Genomic DNA, 21,144 nt, shown 5'->3' on the forward strand with positions numbered 1-21,144 from the left:
TGCTTCTCTGCACTGGGGGCATTGGTATGGCAGCCCAAAATTCTCAGCCCCTCAGTGCTGGGCATGTTTTGCTCCTCAGTTCTGGAGATGGAGGTACAGTGGCCCAAAAGGCTCACCTCACCGGCTCTGGGAGGCCTCTGCTCCTTGGTGCTGGGGGCAGTGGTATGGCAGCACAGAAGTCTCACCTCCTCAGCACTAGGGGGTGGGGCTCTGTGCCTTGGTGCTAGGGGTGGTGGTATAGTAGCCTGAAAGGCTCACCTCCTTGGTGCTGGGAAGGCTCTGGGCTCTCATCTAGATACAAACCATGACATTCTGCCCATGGCCCTCAAAAGACTCATGTACATCCCTGTATGCAACAGATATTTTGTACATCTCTAAGAGTTGCTGAAGTCCTAATAGTTTCAGCCTGTTCAAAGCCCAAGTCCAATTTCTTCTCTGAGATTTAAGGCAAATTCTTAGCAGCAAGCTCCTTTGCAAATGGAAAGAAAATTAAACACTTTGAATATACAATTGCACAAGATAAACATCTGATTCCAAATGGTCCAAACAGGAGGACAGAATGAAATGGAACCCAAGTAAGTCCAAAATCCAGCAGGGCAAACATTAAGTCCCATAGTTCCATGTCCAGCACCCACGGAAATCTGTAGCAAGATGTGAACTCCAAAGGCCTTGGATAGCTCCATCTCTATGGCACTGCCAGTGGTTGTAGCTCCTATGACTTCTCTCTTGGGCTTGCTTTTCTTACTACTTGCAGCTTTCCTCAGATGATCCATGTTCCTGGATTCTTCAACCTCTGGGGTCTCCACTACACCTTTGGCTTCACACTCACAGCTTCACACACTGCCCTCTCTGGGGCACACCTTCTGGCCTCCTAGGGCTTCTTCTGAAATCTGTGTGGAAGCTTTTATGACCCCACAACTCATGTATTCTGCCTATGCCTAAAACCAGCACCATGTGGGTGATGCCAACGTCTGCTGCCAGCCGGCAGCAGGCTTCCTTTTCTCTTGGCTGTAGGGGTCGAGTGCCTAGATTGCAGAGCACTATGAACCAAATCTAGAGGAACAAATATTCTAGGCTGCTGCAGTTCTGGAACAAGGTGGACTGGGGCCATCTCCTCAAAGCAAAGTTTTTCCAATTTTCAGTCTGAAAAGGGTGGAGTCCTGCTAGTTCTTGTGATGTCCTCAGGCCACTTTTTCTATTGTCTTGTTTCTTTTCAGCAAGAAAATTTTCCTCTGCTTTATTGCAGGTTATAACTTTACTGAGGCTATCTTTCTGGCCAAACTCAAAATATTTTAAATCATTCGGGGGCAGGAGGGGGCGGTGTCTTTACTCTTAATTCTCAACATAGATCTGGCTAAAAGCTCCCAACAGTCGCAACATTAGACTGCCTTAAAATTTCTTCCACCAGATTATTTAGTCTACTGCCCTTAATCTCAGTATCAGTCAGTCTCTGGACATGAGCACAATGTAGAAAGCTTTTCTGAAAAAGCATAATGCACACGGTCTGGAGTCCAACAGCCAGTGCAGTCATTTTTCTGAACTGATACCTCCTGAGACTGGTCTTTACTGGCTACATTTCTATCCGCATTCTGGTCTTCTGGATTCTAACCAGAATCTCTCATCAAGTTCAGCTTATAGCATTCCAGGGCTGCTTCTTCAGTCAGCATCTCCAAACCTTCCTGAACTCTTTCTACAAGCCAGTTCCAAAGGCTTTTGAACCTCAAAGCCCAGGTAGCACCACAGCAATGGCCTCACCCCCAGTACTAAAATCTGTGTTATTTAATGCTTATTAGAGAAACAAATTTATTGCAAGATATTCAAATATGTAAGGATTTACATGAAAGGCTTACAATGGCAGGCTGCAGAGTCGTGTGCAAGAATGCAAAAGGGCTGTCTGCATGTTAGAGATACAAAGGATCCAGTAGAAGGCTTGGAGTGCATTGTAGTTTCCTGTGTGAGTCTGTCAGAAGGCCAAAGAATCTGTGATGAAAGGCTGAAGGGTGTGTCCTGGAAAACAGGACATGTCATCCAAGGTGAAGGTAAAGACTGGAGTTCCTCCAAAGAAACAGAAGCAAACCTGTCCTCTTCATTTTCCTTTTATTGCATTTAGGCGACAAACCTTTTGAGTGATGCCATTCACACCAAGGATGGGTCATCTGTCTTCAGTAAATCCCTTCAGCCACCCTCAGAGCTGTGCTGGTCCAATTTAGTTGGGCATTTCTTACTCAAGTTGACAGAATCAATTGCCTATCACACTCTTCTCCCTTTCCTTCACTTCCTTTCCTCACCCCTCCATTCCCTTCCCTTCTCTTTATTCCCAAATTATATTGGATGATAGTAAGATAAATAACCCATGTTTGGGAAGCAACATTTTTGTATTTGTCTTATTGTATATATATTAAATTTATTGTATAATAAATATATATTTATTTAATATATTAAACTGTACAGTTCAGTGATATTAAGTACATTCATACTGTTTTGCAACTACTACTATCACCTGTCTTCAGAGGTCTTTCATCTTGCAAAACCCAAAACTATATTGTTCAACTCTGTATTCTTCTCTCTTACTGATCCCTAGCAATTACCATTTTACTTTTTGTCTGTATGAACTTGATTATTTTAGGTGTTTCATCTTATCTAGGCTATATTTGTCCTTTTTGTGATTAGCTTATTTCATTTGGGATAGTGTCTTCAAGGGTCATTCATGTTTGCATCAAAATTTCCTTTTTTTAGGAAGAAAAGGTCCAAAGGGGTAGGGGTAGTGGGAGAGGCAGGGGAAAGGAAAGAAGGGAAAGAAAAAAATGATGAGAAATGGAAAAAATGAAAATAAAGTCTTTGTAAATAGGGAAGGGTGGAGGGCATGAAGGGAGGGCTAAGAATGGGGAAAAAATAAGAACCAAGATGCATTATATAAAGGTACAATTCCCAATGAGAAATGTAATTGTGTTGTATACCTACAATGTACCAATAAAAGAATTTAATGCAAAAAAATATTAAATATACGATGTATAATACCTGCACATTAAAAATGATAAAACATTATTGAGAGAAATGAAATACCTAAATAAATGGACAGATGTCCCATGGTCATGGATCAAAAAAAAATTTTTTTTCCTTTATTTTGGTACTGGGGATTGAACTCAGGACCTCAGTACCTTGCACTTGGGAAGCAGGTGTGGTGCCACTGACCGAAATCCCTGGCCCCAAATTTTTATTTTTAATTATTTTTAATGTCATATAATAGTCCATTATATGTATACACACCATATTTGGTTTATCAATTCATCTGCTGATGGACACTTGGACTGCGTTCTCCTTTTGGTTTTTGTGAATAGTGCTGCTCTGAACATGGATTTTGAAATGTCTGTTTGTGTCTCTGCTTTCAATTCTTTTAGCTATATATTTAGAAGGGCAAATATTGAATCATATGGTATTTTCATGTTCTTGAACTTTGGTTCTTATTAATTGAAGAAGCCTTGAATTCTTATTTGAAGTGCCTTGAAAAGTCTAGACCTTTGCTTTGACATTTCAGCAATTCATGTACTAATACTAATCTGAATTTAGGTGTCTTTTTTTCACTTTCAACCATGCTCTGTCACATTCTTGGCTGTTAATATTAATAATATTTTGGAAGGTTCCATAACTTCCCATTTACCTTTAGTTACCAAAGATGAATATTGCCCAATTAAATACTCCAGGTTCTCTCTCTTCTCCCTTAGCTCACTCTCTATTTCAGGCTTGACTGAAGTACCAGTAGGTGGAGGGAGCAAGGTGTACTTTCCCATCTGTCCTTTCTCTTTGGGTTCCAGGTCCCCATTATTTAGGAGAGAGAAATGAAATGGAGAAGTGCCTAGCTTTTAGCCTTTACTTTCCTTATCAAGAATCCACAGAGTCCTTCTTTTGGCAGCTATCTAATCTTTAAATTTAGATGCCCTTGCAATTGATTAACTCTCTGCTTGTGTCCTTTTATTGAAACACCTTACAATTTGTTGGCATTGTCCATTGCCTCTAACTAGATACAAGTTATTTGTATTATGTTATGTATATGATTTTTTTCTTTATCTTTTCAAAAAACGAACTTTTTGTTTTGTTGATCTTTTCTAACCTGTATATGTTCATAGGCTTGTCTCTTCTCAAATTTATCCCTGAGACATTTTACTGGACTTGCCATTGTTGAATGACTTTGGCAATCCATACACTGACAGCGTCTTAGGACAGAGGTTTTGTGGACCCATATATTTAGAGTTTGTATATTTAAGTTTTAGAATTTAAGCTTATTGTCCAGCTCTGGAAATAGATCTCATTTCCAGGTCTTAGTGCTAAGCACTAAGCTTAGTGGTAAGCATATCCAGGACTTAGTGCTAAGCACTAACTTTGGCATGCATTCTTTTTCCTCAGCCTCACCTTTCTCTATTTGACAACACTGTGTGCTGTTTGGTGCACCACTTAGTTTTCCTTCTTCTTCATATAGTAACTCATAAAGAAGAGTTTTTATAGCTTTCTAAATTTTCATACAAATAAAAAAGTATAAGAAAAGATAAAAGTTACTTAAATTTGCATTATTCAATAGTAAATTCTATTGTCATTTTTTTTTTTTGGTACCGGGGATTGAACTCGGGTCCTTGCACTTGTGAGGCAGGCGGCGGAACCACTGAGCTAAATCCCCAGCCTGTCATTTTAAATGAATGTATACAGTCATACATTTGAAATCATATAGTATATGGATTTATATCCTGATTTTTACAAACTATGAATATTTTCTCATGTAATTAAAATTCTTTAAAAATAAGATCTTTAATGAGCATACTGTATCATAATTTAGTTACTTGTCTAGGTTTGGAGCACTTATAATAACTAATATTTACTCAGTACTACTATGTCCTACTTAGTGGACATAGTAAGTATTAACTAATTTAATTATCATAGCAATTAGGAACATAAAAATAAAGTAAATATTAATGTGGTAATATGCACTATTTTGATGTCCGTATATATTGTGTGATGTTTAAATGAGATTAAACATTTATTTCCTCAAACGTTTATTATTTCTTTATGGTGAAAACTTTTAAAATCCTTTCTTTCAGCTTTTTGAAATGTATAGTATATTATTCTTACAGTCACCCAACTATGCAATAGCACATCGGAACTTCATGCTCCTATCTAACTTTAACTTAATAACCATTGATCAATCTTTTCTCATCCATGTCAGCTTTCTTTGCAACATCCCCCAACTCTTGTAGCCTCTAGTAACCATTATCCTACTCTCTACTTTAGTGAGATCAACTTTTATAGATTACACATATGAGTGGAATTATTTAGTATTTGTCCTTCTGTGTCTGTCTTGCATCATTTAACATAATGATCTTCAATTCCATCCATATTGTTGCAAATGACAGAATTTCATTATTTTTATAGATATGTAGTAATCCATTGTGTGCACATACATTTTCTTTATCCAGTCATGGGGTGATGAACACTTGGGTTGTTTCATTTCTTGGCTATTATGAATAGTGATACAATGAACATGGAACTGCATATGTCTCTTCCACATATTGATTTCATTTCCTTTGGATATATAACTAGTAGTAGGATTGCCAGATCATATGGTAGTTCTATTTTTAATTTTAAGGAACCTTCATTCTGTTGTCCACAATGGCTGTACTAACTTACATTTCCACCAACAATGCACAAGGGTTCTCTTTTCTTTACATCTTCACCAGTACTTGTTACCTCTAGTCTTTTTGACAATAGCCATTCGTATTGGGGTGAGGTGATAGCTCATTGTGGTTTTGATTTGCATTTCTCTGATGATCAGTGATGTTCGGTATTTTTTTCATGTACCTGTTGGTCATTTCTATGTCTACTTTTTTTTTTTTTTGGTAGCTGGGCTAGAACTTGGAACCTTGCGCTTGCAAGGCAGGCGGCGGAAGCACTGGGCTAAATCCCCAGCCCCTGTATGTCTACTTTTGAGAAGTATTTATTTAGATCTATTGACCATTTAAAAATTTCTTTTGCTGTTGAATTTTTGGAATTTCATTTTTTAAATTAATTTTATTGGTACATTTTAGGTATACAATATAATGATAGTCATCATTGGAAATTTGTACCATTACGCAGTCTATCTTGGTTCTTATTTTTCCCCCTTCCCTTGCCCTCCCTTCACCCCCTCCAAACCTCCCTATTTACAAAGACTTTGTTTCCATTTTGTCATTTTCTCATATTAATTCCATTCCCTTCTTTCCTTTCTCCTACCCCCTCCACTTCCCCTTTGCCCTTATCTGCCTATTTCACATTATGTGTTATACTTTCTAGTCCTTATTTACACTTTCAATTTCTCACACCAGAGTATTTACATATATGTATTCTATTTATTTCACTTAAGAGTATCACCTCAATGTGCATCCATTTAGTTATAAATATCTCTAATTTCTCTTTTTATGGCTCAGTAGTACTCCATTTTATAAAGAAACCCCCACATTTTCTTTATCCAGTCTCCAGTTGATGGGCAATTGGGGTGTTTCCAAGTTTTAGCTATTACAAACTGTGCTGTAATGAATATATATCACTGTGGTATGATTCTTTTAATTCTTTGAGGAAGATACCCAGTAGGGGAATAGCTGGGTCAAATGGAACTTTCAGTCCTAGTTCTTTGAGATATCTCCGTACTGATTTCCACAGTGGTTGCACCAGTCTACACTCCCACCAGCAGTGGAGCAGTGTTCCTCTATCCCCACAGCCCTGGCAGCATTTGTTATTGGTTAATTTCATGATAGCAGCCATTCTTTCTGGGGTGAAGTGAAATCTCAGCGTTGTTTTCATTTCCATCTCTCAAATGACCAGGGATGTTGAACATTTTTTCATATGTTTATTTGCTATTTCTACTTCTTTGTCTGAGAAATGTCTGCACATTTCAGATGCCCATTTTTTGATTGGATCTTTAAATTTGGGTGGTCTGATTTTTTTCAGTTCTTTATATATTCTAGATGGTAGTCCTTTGTCTGAGGTACAGCTGCTAAAATTTTTTTCTCACCTTAGGTTGTCTTTTAGCTCTGTTGGTGGTTTCTCTTGCTGTGCAGAAGCTTTTTAATAAAAAGAGATCCCACTTGTTGATTGTTTGTGCTAGTTCACATGCAACTGAAGTTTTGTTCATGAAATCCTTTCCTATGCCAGTGTCTTCAAGAGTGCTACCTAACTTTTCTTCCAGCCGGTTTAGTGTTTCTGTTTTAATATTTAGATCTCTGATCCATTTCAATTTTAGTTTAGGGCACAGTGAGAGATATAGTTCTAGTTTTAATTTTGGCAAGTTGAAACCCAGTTTTTCCAGCACCATTTGTTAAAGAGGCTATCTTTCCTTCAGTGAGGGTATTTGGCTCCCTTGTCAAAGATGAGGTGGCTGAGTGTGTCTGGCGTTGTTTCTGCATCTTCTAATCTGTTCCACTGGTCCTCAGGTCTGTTTCTTTGCCAGTAACATGCTGTTTCATCACAGTAGCTTTGTAGTATAGTTTCAAGTTGGGGATTGTCATACCCCTTACCTTGTCTTTCTTGCCTAGAATTATTTTTGCTATTCTGTGACTCTTCTTGTTCCAAATGAATTTTTGGATTGTTTTCTCTAGGTCCATGAAGTATGCTGCTGGGATTTCAATTGGGATTGGATTGAATCTATATAGCAGTTTTGGAAGTATGGCCATTTTCATTATGTTGGTTTTGCCTACCCAGAAGCAGGGGATGTCTTTTCATGATATCATCTTCAATCTCTTTCTTCAGAGTCCTATAGTTTTCAGAGTAGAGGTCTTTGAATTCTTTTGTTAGGTTGATTCCTAGATATGTCAATTTTTTTTGGATGTTATTGTGAAGAGAGTTGTTTCTCCAGTTCCTCTCTCAGTGAATCTGTTGTTCTTGTATAGAAAGGCTATTGATTTTTGAGTGTTGACCTTATATCCAGCTACATTACTAAATTTGGTTATTAAGCCTAGAAGACTTTTGTTGGAGTTCTTGGGGTCTTTTATGTTAGAGTATCATGTCATCTGGAAATAATGACAATTTGACTTCATTTCTTATCTTTATTCCTTTTATTTCTTTCTCTTTTCTAATTGCTGTGGCTAATGTTTCCATTACTATATTGAACAGGAGTGGTGATAGTGGACATCCTTGTCTTGTTTTTTGTGAAGGGTTTCAGTTTTTTGACCATTTAACATGATATTGGCTTTTAGTTTTTCATAGATGGCTTTTATTAGGTTGAGGTAGAGACTGTCTATTCCAGTTTTTTGTAGGGTTTTTATCATGAATGATTGTTGGAGCTTTTCAAATGCTTTTTCTGCATCTATTGAGATGATCATGTGGTTTTTATCCTTGGCTCTATTAATATATTAATATGTATTAATTAATTTATTTGCATATGTTGTACCATCCCTACATCCATGGGATGAATCCCACTTGGTCAGAGTGTATGATCTTCTTGATGATCTTCTGCATTCTATTTGCCAGTATCTTATTAAGGACTTTTGCATCTATGTTCATTAGTGAGATTGGCCTACAATTCTCTTTTTCAGTTGGATATTTCTCTGCTTTGGGGATCAAGTTGATGCTTGCTTCCAGGAATGAATTTAGGAGTATTGCTTCCCTTTCAGTTTCATTCAAGAGTTTAAATGGTAGCAGCAATAGTTCCTCTCTAAATGTCTCATAGAATTCAACAGTAAAGGCATCAGGGCCCAGGCTTTCTTGGTAAGTTTTTAATTATGCTTTCAATTTTGTTTATTGATATTGGGTTGTTTAGACTCTTTAGGTCTTCTTCACTCAACTTTGGTAATTCATATGTATCTAAGAATCTGTCCATTTCTCCTGTGTTTTCCATCTTATTAGTGTATGGGTTCTAGATGTAGGTATTGATGATCCTCTGGATTTCTGCTGGGTCCATTGTATTTTCATTCTTTTCATTCCTAAATACATGGATTTGGACCTTTTCTTTCCTTTTTTTGGCTAAGGGTCTGCCAATTTTGTTTATTCTTTGGAAGAACCAACTTTTTGCTTCATTGATATTTGTATCATTCTGCTAGTCTCCATTATGTTGATTTCTCCTCTGATCTTTATAATTTTCTCCCTTGTATGAGCTTTGAGTTTGTCCTGCTCTTCTTTTTCTAGAAGCTAGAGGTTCAGCGTCAGGTTAATTGGGCTTGTTCTGTTTTCCTAATATGAGTATTCATCGGTATGAGTTTCCCTCATAAAACTTCTTTCATTGTGTCCCATAGATTCTAATATGTTGTATTGACATTATCATTTAATTGTAGAAACTGTCTTATTTCTTCTTTAGTTACCTCTGTGACCCATTAGTTATTCAGGAGTGTGTTGTTCAATTTCCATGTGTTTATGAAATTCTTGTGGTTTCTTTGCTATTGATCTCCAATTTCATTGCACTATGATCAGATAATATACAGGGAATAATTTCAATTCCTTTGCACTTACTTAAACATGTTCTTTGAGGAAGTATTTGGTCTATTTTGGAGAATGACCCACGTGTAGCCCAAGAGAATGTGTATTCTGATTTTGTGGGGTGGAACAATCTGTAAGAATCTGTTAAGTTCATTTTTTCAAGAGTTTGATTGAGTTCTAGTATTTTCTTGTTTATTTTTTTGTCTAGTTATTCTATCTATTTGTGACAGTGGGTTATTGAGGTCCCCCACTACTATTGTATTAGTGCTTATTTGATTTTTCATTTCCGTTAGTATTTTTTTACCTAGTTGGGCATACTAGTGTTTGGTGTATATATATTTACGATTGTTATCTCTTCCTCTTGGATTGTTCCCTTTACAAGGATGTAGTGTCCTTCTTTGTCTCTCTTAATCGGTGTTGGTTTGAAATCCACTTGATCTGCAAAGAGGATAGCTACTCCTGCTATTTTTTGAGTTCCTGTTGCAAGGAGTATTGTTTTCCACCCTTTAACTTTCAGTCTATGTGTTTGTTTTTGAATTGTGTTTCTTGTATGCAGCATATTGTTGCATCTTGCTTCTTGACCCATTTTGTCAGTCTATTTCTTTTGACCGGTGAATTGAGACCATTAACATTGATGGATATGACTGATATATATTGGCCTATCCTTTTCATGACTTTTTATTTTTGTTGGATTCTCCCCCTTTGCATTTAATTTCTTGTCGTGCCTGATGGATTCATTCTGCTGTGCTTCCTGGGGTTGTGATCCTCATTGCCTTTTCCTAGGACATTTTTTTAATGTTTTGGAGTGCAGGTTTGGTATTCATGAAGTTCCTCAGGTGCTCTTTGTCATGAAAGTATCTTATTTCTCCATCAATTTGAAAGACAGTTTTGCAGGTTACATCAATCTGGGTTGGAGGTGGTTTTTCTTTAGGGCTTGAAATACATCACTCCAGACTCTTCTTGGAGATTCTTGGAAATCTGTTTGCCTTTGCACTAGGTTGATTCTTCCTCCCCAGGAGTAAGGGATGTCTTTTCATGTTCTGATATCATCTTCAATCTCTCTTTTCAGAGAGCTATAGTTTTCAGAGGAGAAGTCTTTGATTTCTTCTGTTAGGTTGACTCCTAGGTATTTCAATTTTTTTGGATGCTATTGTGAAAGGAATTGTTTGCCCTATTTCCGTTTTGAGATTTGTTTACCGTTTCTTCTCATTTCCACAGATGCAGTCTGCTGTGCCTTTGTTGAAGCAACTTTTTGCTCACCCAGTGGTCTTCAATTCTCAGGAAGCCACAGAGTGGTCTATCTGTGTTACTCACCAGTGCACCAATTTCTGGGTTCAGAATGGTTGATTTCTGCATCCCTTAGCTGTCCTGTTGTCTGGGTGGGCTTCTGGTTGGGGCCTGTGCACACTTGGGATGGTATCTGGGTATGTCTCCTTCCAGGGCCTGTCCCCCTACATAGCTGTTGCCTGGGAGGGCCTTTGGCTGGTGGCTGTGCACCCTAGTCCCTCGTGTCTGGGCAGGCTTCTAGCTAGGGTCTCCATGCACTTTTCGATGGTCTCAGAATGAGCCTCTGGTTGTTGGTTGTGTGCCTGTGCAGTTCTTTTCTAGGCAGACCTTTGGCTTGAGCCTGTGTACCCAAGTGGTTGGGGTCAGGGCAGGGCCCTGGTTGGACCTATCTGAAGCTGAGTTGCTCTGATCCACACTGTTACTGGGATCTCCGCGCACTTACTGATGGTATCGGGGCAGGCCTCTGGCTGACGCTTTTGTGCCTGTGCAGCTCTTTTCCGGGTGGGCCTTTGGCTTGGGCCTATGTGCCCAAGCAGCTGGGTAGGGGCAGGGCTCTGGGTGCATCTGCCACAGCCATGTCACTCTGGTCCACATCGCTGCTCCTGGGATCTTTCTTGAATTTCTTATATATTCTTGATTTCAATTCCTTGTGAGATGGATGCGTTGCAAATATTTTCTCCCATTTTATAGGCTGTGTTTATACTCTATTGATTGTTCTCTTTGTCCTGTCATAACACTTTTGGAATCCCCATTTTATAGGTGAGAAAAGTAAGGCATACAGAATTAACAACCAAACTCCTAGCTTGTAATTGGAAGTTGGTGAAGTTTTAACTGAAACTCAACTAGTCTGACTTTAGAATGTGTAATCCTAAGCATTACTCTATCTGACTCATAACATGGTAAATATCTTTGTATAGGAGAGTGATCTTTATATTCTTGATAGCTGCAACTGGGAAGATTCTTAGTGTTGGAATAACTAGACATCAAGAGCTATGAGGACTTTCATACTCTTAAAACATTTAGCTGCCATCCAGAAAGTTTGTATCAGTCCACATCTACACCAATAGTGGGAAAAGCCTGCCTGCTTCCTGACTCCCAGTAGAGTTATTTAATTCTTTAACAACCTTGAATCTCACTAAATGGTTAAGATCTCTCTAAATGATTAAGATAGTCCATAGATCTTAAAAACAAGGAGAATGCAATTTTATATAAATATGAAATCATTTGTAATATACCTCAGATAAAGCTATATCCTTGTTTTATTAATCCATACACAAATGAACTTCCTTTTGTTGTCACTATAGGTGTGAAATTGTATATACTAAGAGTGTTTGTGTCTCAGATTTGGGGTCATTACATCTGTCAAGGGTGTCTGTCAAAACATAGACTTATTTTGACAACTCCTGTCATGAGTGATATTTATGGTATTTCCTCAAACTTTTAGGCAGTTGGAAGTCCTTTTACATTAATCATGTACTACGGTTTAAAAAATATTGCATGGAAAAAGTACATCCTGTTCACATGTATTTTTACTTTGTACTATCTTCATATAATGTACATAAAATGCTAAATTATATTAGCATATTTAGGTAACAATAACATTTGGAAAACCTGATGTTTTTAATCTCTAGAAGATAATTTCATCCTGAATTCAAAAACACCAAAACTGTTGGGTAGAAACCACCACCTTTCTCTTTTCTTCTTTTGAGGAAAACTGAGGAAAATTCCATGGTAATATCTAAGGAAAGGGGATTTTAGTAATTTCTACAATGATTTTGACTTCAATTAGGAATCTAAATATTACTTGTGATGAATCGAAAATTACTCATCTTTCATTGTTTCTTTGGATTAGTAATCTGTCACCATTAATTTCTGAAAGAATCTTCATTGGATCTTGTGTTTCAGTGTACTCAATTAAAGTTCTGTGTTTTATAGTTGCAGGTACAGTTAAGTCTTAGAATTATTTCAGCCTTTAAAATGTATACAATGAGGCAAGAGGCTGATAACTTGGAGCAAATACCAGACATACACTCTACTGTGTAACATCTGGAAGCCTGTGTTGTTTGTGATTCTTTTACATTTTTAGTTTTAAGTGTGATTCTTGGTAGAAGCTTTGTCTTGAACACAATGCCATTGTTAATAGCGAATGAAATGACTGAAACTGTGTGGAGGAAAAAAAAAGTCAGCTGAAGGATTTATAGCAGACCTTACTGCAAACCAAACATTGCAATTATCTGCAGCTGAAAACAAGTAGCTTTTAATGTGTCCATTTGGCCAAGAAGAGAGAGGAGAATTATAGACCATTGCTCTTTCCCACTCTCATACTCTGTCTTCTTCTTTATATAGTTTATCATCCATAATTTCAGGATGTATTTTGCTTCTTTAAGCTGTTTTATCTGTAGGCTTATGAGGTCACTCATGTGTGAATTCCTTTGTTAGTCATCTCACCTTTTGCCTTGATGATAGAAAATTGATCAGGCCTAAAGTACAAGTTCAATAGACAACCCCCTTGGTCCTTTGTCTAGGAGAATAGCTACCATTGAAGGCCATGAGCAGGTTGCTATTAATATGACAGCCTGCTCTATCTCCCACTGTAATTTATAATGAAATACCTAATCTCCATTATTTTGATCCAAGCAGGCGATCCCATGAAAAAGTCTTTTCATCCAGTTCCCAATGGCTGTTACATGAGAAATGGCAAACCAATAATTTTTGTCAAGTTTTTTAAGCCAACAGAAATGCTTTTCCACTGCTACAGTTTCAAAAGGCACAGATAAAGCTCATTCACTGAGATGAATGAAAAAGCCATCTGGGGTTTTTCTTTTTGACTTCCTTTCCTTTTCTCCATCCTTGTAATCAAATTTGAGCAAAATCAAATGGGGCTTTCTATGAAAGTACCTTTTGTTGATCTGAACGAGCTGGTAATTTACAAAATACCCTTCCTTTGTAAGGAAGGCTAAAGAAAAAAAGAATCAGTAGCTTTTAAAGCTGGGCCTTAGTGGGACTCTAAATGCAGTGAAAGCAGTCTGTGTTGAGAGATTGAAATGCATTTCAAAGCCAGGCCTGACTCGGGGTACAAGGAAGAACAGAGCTATGTGCATTTTGTAGGAAGAAAAATGTGAATGGAAAAGGGAGAAGGGGAAACAGGGGGAAGATCTGGATAAAACATTAAAGTGACTATAATTTTGGAGATACATTCGTCTTATTCAAAATGTGCACGTAACCAGGGATGCTGAAGCCGGATATTTGCTCGACCAGGACACTCAACAATTTGAGCCCTTAAAGTTTGGAGCTGCATGGGTTTGTGGAAGAAGTCGGCTCATGATGTGTGTGATGTTTTTCTCCAACTTTTTCTTTTTCTTTTTTGCTTTGGGATCTTGTGGGAACTACCTCAAGAAAAGCTGAAAATGCTAATTTTCAGACAACTAATACTTGCTATTTTCTTTCTTTTTACCTGCTAGATTTCCTCATGGTAGTGATTCTTCTTTACTGTCTTGCATTCAGAATGATGGCATAGATCTTAAAAATAGTAAGTAATGTGTGATATTTTCTCCAATCATTGTTGATAGTTAATTGTAATAAAGCTGAAATTTGGTTATTGGAGGAGTTTGGAATCATCATACATGCCTTGAAGGAAAATAGGTTTTGTGCAACATTTGCATGTTTTGAAATGAATTATTTTTGGTTTGATTGAATTGTTCATTACAGTATTAGTATTCAAGATCATGAATGTGTTTTTATTGCTGTTTTATTCTGTATATTTTGTGATAGATAGCTAAGTATTGTGTGGCATATAATATATGAATTCTCAGCACAACAGTTTAAGAAACAATGCAGAAATTTCAAGGAACTCTCTGAAGATGTTAAGTTTTGTTTTATGCACCACACAATCTTCCTGGTATATTTATAGTTTTGATTCATAGTAATCACGTTTTCTAAGGATCTTTCTATTTATGCTTGAAATAAATTTTTCATATAAATTACGTGAGCTCCTTCCTTCCAAATAAATACCTAGAGAGAGGCAGTAGTTGTTTTGATGGTATAAACCAAACAATTTTAAGGTGGTTTAAGCACAATTTCCAATAATTTAATTTAATACTTTAATTAATTATAATTAAAATAACAAAAAGTTGTGTTTTGAGATATTTTTCCCCTTTGGAAAAGTGAAAAGTCTATTTTTAACTTCCTAAAATAAGACAGAGACATGTTATCTGAAGATCTGATAGTTTGGGTTAGAGTACATGCCACAAGTATTTTCTTAAACATAGATGCAGTGCTAACATTCTAAGTAACTGCGGTGCATATTATAAATATGTAAATACCTTGGTCAGAATGGAGCAGAAAGGGGAGAATCAGTGCTGGTCTCTCAATGAAGGCTTGAGCAATATATACAATTGCTCATATTGCTAAAGCAGGCAAGGCCTGAGAATTTCACCAGGAAACCATAAGACCCTTGTTTACGGAGGTAAAACAAAACAAGATGAAATGAAGCCAAGTCAGTCCAATGTGGTTGTTTAACCCTTAAGGAAACTGTCTGAATTTTTTAGAACTGTTGAAATGAAGCATGGGATCCAAATAATTTCACAAGGGTCTTTGTGAGGGCCAAACCCTTTACCTTCTAACTTTTCTCCATATCAAATCTGAATTCCTAGAAGTTTGTGTTTAAGATGTATTCCATGCATTTACAGCTGTAGGTCTCTTTTCCAACTTCCTATGTTTATCTTTGCCTGTGGATTTGAGCTGTTTGCTGCCTCCTAATGCCTGATTTTAAAATAGCATGCCTGGCAAGCTGCCAAAAGGGTGGCAACGGGAGGGTGTTAGTTTGTATTGGGATTGGTGTTTCAAGGTTGTTGGAATCCTTAATTCGCACAGTTGTTACAAAGCAGATTATTAAAATCTGAGTGGGTGCAGGACTGGAAGAAGAGTAAAATTAATCTGTGCACTTCTCAGGCTCTATTTGTGGTTCTTCCTGCAAAACCAAGTTGTGTTGTTGTGTGGTCTATATCCACATGATGTTCTAGATAATCTGCACTATGCCATTGTTGTTACTGCCTGTAATTTTAGATTGATAGAGAGGCACAATATAAAATTGGTTTTATTTGCACAATATAATTCATTATACTCATTTTGTAAAATTTTTTCTATTGATTTCATTCTCTGTGATATCAATTAAGATTGTTGTTAATGCTTTAAGATTGTTGCTATTTCTCAAAAAAGAAAATTTATTATTTAGGAATGTCATTGTTATTTCTAATCCAAATTAGTACCTGGGTCATAATGCTTTGTATTTTGCTTACTAGTTTCACATCTGGTCAACCTTGGGATTGTTTTGCAAAATTTCTCTGCCATGTTACCTTCAAGTACATTTGGTAAGAACTACAGGCACTTTGTCTTGGTGAATCCTAAAGGATCTCTGTAAAAATATCCTTACTTTTAACTATAATTTTAATAAATAGGTAATCAGCCCTGAAAATCAAGTCAGGACTACTAGGTCAGTTTATTAGGCATTAAGTATTCTGAAGCTCTTGTTAGTAGAGCAATGAATTTATCCTCTTTCCCTCAGCCTAGCTTTGAACGTATTCCACAAAGCCTTGGATGCGGGAAACTGGAAAGCTAGTTAAATCCCACTTAGCCACTGGGGTAAGAGGAACATTCTCAAAGTTTTAATTGTAGGTCTTCTATTCCTGGATATAACAACAGATACACTACACACTCTACTATTCTGCAAAGTCAAAACAACAAACAACCTCTCATGAAAGTTCAGAAATTTAGATCCTTGTGATACCTTCAAAGGTTATCAGAGGAATGGAAAAGGGTGACACATTTGTGAAGACTCTGAAGCATCTAAGATAGAATTTAAGGTTTTGTTTTCTTTTTTGTAAAATTAAAACTTTTTCTGAGCTTGTCAGAAACTGGATGCTGCCTTTCCTTTATAGCAGTGCTATTGAGGCACTGCTGATTTCACAAACCAACAATAGGACTAAAAGTGGAGTCCTTCCTATTACCTGAAAGTTGTCCTTTATCATCTCAGGAATGTGCCTGGGCTTTGATATACTGAGAAGCTGTAGGTTACTTGACTAATTAGTACACATTCTCCAATATTCAGGATGCAGAAGAGTGGCTTGCTTCGTTTGAACCCCAGTTTATATTGATGATGCATCTGGGCTGATCACTGGTATTTTGAGCCTCACTTTCCTCAGGTGTCAAATGGGAGTGTTGTCTTGCCTTTCTCCTTATTGCCTTCCATAGACTGGGCAGACTTTTTGAGAGATCCTTTTTGACACAAACATGATGGTAAGGTCTAGTCAGCTTAGTTAGTGAATACATAATAAAATATAAGACCAAATTTTTATGAATATTGATTTCATTAGTAACCCCTGATAAGAGATAACTTTTGATAAGGGAACAAGTTATGCATAGGTTTTGATCAATGTCAAGATTATTCCAGTTCACAGTCACACAGCTCTATAAAGTTGTAAACATGACAGCAGTATTTAAAATGGAGAAAAATGCATTAACTTGTATCATGTTAAAATTCAGAATGGGGAAACTAGGAACAAAAAAAAAGTAAAATAATTTATTTTGTAGCACAGCCTTTTATAAGTGTTTTAATGCAGGTTTTAACATAATACAATAGGTAAAAATAACCAAATAATTAAAAATAGAGAAAATATAAATTAGTTCACGATTCAGGAATAAAAGAACCACACAGTATGAAAGTCATATATTTTCTAAAAAAATTGATACTCATAGACTTGATACAGGGTTTGCAACAGCTAATACAAGAACAGCCAGAAAAAAAAAATCATAAAAGACAGCTTCCATACTCAAATTCATACTCTAAGTCTTGTAGCCTGGAACTTCTTTGGGTACCCAAGATGTCAACAGTCCCTTCTGTCCCTAGCATGTTCATATCCTCTTTCTGATTCTTAGCCAAGGCCAATCCAGTATTACAGACCTGAGCTCTTTCTTGAATTTTTAAAAAAATAATCGACTTTCATAGAAGAGTAAATAGGAGGGAATGGAAACTTTACTGCAGGGGATGTGGTGGGGAGCATATTCCACACTGAACCACTCGAACATCTCTATGGAACATTCTGGTCTGAAAAGTGTCTTCTTAGGTTGGTCCACTGGAAGTTCTTTTCTTTGACCCTTCTTTCATGTGCTGCCTAGCTTCCCTAGGTGCCTTCTTCTATTCCTTAGTTCCTCTTTCTCTCTCCATCCTTAAATTACTCATACTTCTATTATCCAAAAGTAATATGGTTATGCCTAAGCTGCTAAGACTAAACTTACAAATCTAGACCAGTATCATGCTTAGCACATCCCCCAAAGCCTTACTTGTAACTGTTCTAATCCTACTTAGTAGTAGTGAGGATGATGTAGCAATTGAAATAACCCCATTATGTATTTCCCTTTAGGGAAAAAAACATACTATGAGTTTTTTCAGGCACTAGGTTTTGGAAGAATATTCTTCAGTAGGACTTTAAGGAGGTGTCAGAGATAGTGTCCTCATGACTTTGTGTTTACAGCTACTCTGACAACTGACTCTACGATTCTATTGCAAAAAGCAAAACAAAGTAAAACAAAAAACTTAGAAAATGTAAATTTGATGACATAAAGGCCAAGTATTACAGGAAATCTTTTTTTTTTTTGGTACCAGGGATTGAACTTGGGTCCTTGCGCTTGTGCAGCAGGTGGCAAAACCACTGAGCTAAATCCCCAGCCCTACAGGAAGTCTTTTAACAGAAGGTTAAGGTAGAGGGAGAGATGAAGTTTAGACAGAGAAAAGAAAGAAAGGAGAAACAACTTACTTTATAATATAAGGCAAGAAATAAATTTGAGTATCTTTACTCTGTGTCTGATAAATTTCATTGTATACTGGAATAGAAACTATATTTCAAATTTACATATTAAATGAGCAAGTTCAGGCTGATTTAAAGGACAATAGAATGCTAATGCCTACAAAGAGAAAAGTAGATTGGAGAACCTGAAAAATGGAAACCAAATCTTCAAGTTTATTATCACAAAAAGTTTAGACTTGTGATAGTGCACATTGAATCATGTGATTAGGTAACAGGGTTTTATCATTTCAGCTTCTGTGTACTCTTTTAAGAAAATTTGAAGAGAAAAATGTATGAATCAAGTATAATGGCTCAATGCATAAAAATGATTTGGATTTTGGGGCATGGAGTGAAAATTGAGAAACGTTTTAGAAAACCTTTTCAAATCCCAGGTTTAGAAAGCTTTCAGTCATTTGTCTGCATATTGGTATATTTTCTGCATAGATTTTCTTTTAAGTTACTTGGGTCTTTGCTTCTCCTTTTTGACTTAAACAGTTGTTCTGTGGCTCTTAGAGCCTTTAACTTGATTGTCAGTCAGTGTAGCTCTTTTAAGAGAGGATGTCAAATATGCCAGCCACCCAAAATTGCCTACATTGTCATAGCTCTAATGAGCATGTCCTTCAAGAATGAATTGAAGGCTAAAAATAAATGCTTTTGATGTTCACAGACTCCTTATAAAGTGCTCTGAAACCAATATGAAAGATTGTAATTTTTTTCTCACTAAGACAGTTACAAGAACAGATTTAATAATGTACGCTGTAATCAGAAGCATAAGCGCTCTTAACAAATATATGCTAGATCACTGGGGATGAAAAGACAGGGATGCAGTAATAGAGGTGCTCTGTGAAACCCAACCAACTGACCCCCAGTTATTTCCAGTTCCCTTTGTAAACCGAAGCAAGGGCGAAGTATTTCATCCAATGGAGTCATTCAGCATCCTAACAGTTCAAAGGTGGGAGTCAGCAGAACACAGTGAAATGAAGATTTAAGCACAAGGAAAGTTAAGAGTTTTCCTCCAACTTTGCTATACAGGAAATTTCAAATTCAGTCATGGGTCAAAAACAAATCCAATATTTCTCTCATTTCCTAGTGAAATCAGGTCTGGAAATATCCTGAAAGCACAAGCACCCTCTCCTGTGTAGTTTTCTTGGGTGACTTCCTCAAACAATTTGAATTTTTTTTTTGTTTTTTGGGCTAGTAAGCATGGTTAAAGAGATGGTACTTGTATTTTCCTCACAGGAAATTAAAAAATGGACAAGTTACCTTTCTGGCTTCTCAAAATACATACATATGTTCAATTGACTATAGGGATGGCACATCATCAATGCAGGCTGAATATGAAAAAATAAGTAAGGGAAGAAAGAAAAGTTAGAAATGTAAAAGGAGAATGGAAAAGGAATGAGGGGAAAAGGGGAAATTTCTGGGTTCAAACTAAGTTTTAAAATAATTTATGTGTATTTTAAAGCTTTTCTCTAAGTTGTCCAGAGTATTTATTTAGTACCTATTCTGTGCTTAGAGGATCAGAAGTCTGAAGACTTAACAATCTAAAGTCACACAGTTTTAGAAATGCATTTTGTCTTACAGAGGCTTTAACACTGTATTCTTAGCCAGGAGGGTGATTGGTAGAAGGTGAGGGTGACTCCCTCCCAGAAGGCTAAAAGACCCTCATAACTGACAACAATGCTTATTATTCCAAAAAGCCTGTGATAACTTTACTTCTTCCTTTCCTATACATATTCCTTTTATTTCTTTTTACTGCCTAATTGCCTTTGCTAATGTTTTGCATGCTATGTTGAACAGGAGTGGTGATAGTGGATAAAGAAAATGTAATATTTACTCAAGTGGAGTACTACTCTGCCATAAAGAAAGATAAATGCATAATTTGTAGGCAAATGGATGCACCTTGCGATAATAATGTTAAGTGAAATAAATCAGACACACAAGCTTAAATACTGCATAGTTTCCCTTATATGAGGAACACAAATTATAAATAAAGAGCAAATAAAAGATAATAGGAAGTAGGGAGACAGATCATTCTCAAATGGGAAGAGTATCAGGAGATGGAGGGAGAGAGAAAGGAGATCAGCAAAAGAGGATGAAAAAAGGAATTGAGATGTGTTATTTACATTCACCAATACCACACAAGGGCCGTAAACATTATGTACTGCAAACATGTACTAATAAAAAAAGAGAGAAAAAATGCTAAACTCTTCAAAAAAGGACACTGAATGTATTATAGTATAATTTTATATTTTTAAAATGTAAAATACTATTATTTTAATGATGTAGATGTCATAAACTAAGGTTCCACAGAGTCAGCTTAGTCTGATTCTAATGAAGATATGAAGGGGATGAGTCATTCTTAGTCTACAAAAGTCTCTGAATGATGAGTAGGCAACTGTTAGAATGTGTTTCATATTGTGACATGAGTTTTATACTGTGACAGCTTAAGATTTTACATATTTATTACAAGTGAGTATAGGTCAAAATAAGTTTAAAAATACTGCTCTAGAATAGAAAGAGCAGAATTGGGAAGTGTTTTGTATTCATTCAATAAATATTTATGAACATGCTATTGGGTTTGACA

The 21,144-nt window shown here is 36.6% G+C and overlaps 1 protein-coding gene across 27 annotated transcripts in view; it reads left to right on the top strand.

The window, feature by feature from the left end:
• The window catches only part of Fxr1 (FMR1 autosomal homolog 1), an 877,806-nt gene that overhangs the window by 319,010 nt on the left and 537,652 nt on the right, over nucleotides 1-21,144 (top strand). For all 27 annotated transcript variants that reach the window (XM_087186580.1, XM_087186582.1, XM_087186581.1 and 24 more), the window contains one exon: nucleotides 14,178-14,245. The gene's annotated coding sequence lies outside the window, so the exon portion shown is untranslated. The remainder of the gene's footprint in view (nucleotides 1-14,177; nucleotides 14,246-21,144) is intronic.

The sequence above is a fragment of the Heterocephalus glaber genome, unplaced genomic scaffold (genome assembly GCF_053883595.1).
Source record: "Heterocephalus glaber isolate CG9 unplaced genomic scaffold, H.glaber_assembly_v1.0 deba00001504, whole genome shotgun sequence".
Lineage (NCBI taxonomy): Eukaryota > Metazoa > Chordata > Mammalia > Rodentia > Bathyergidae > Heterocephalus > Heterocephalus glaber.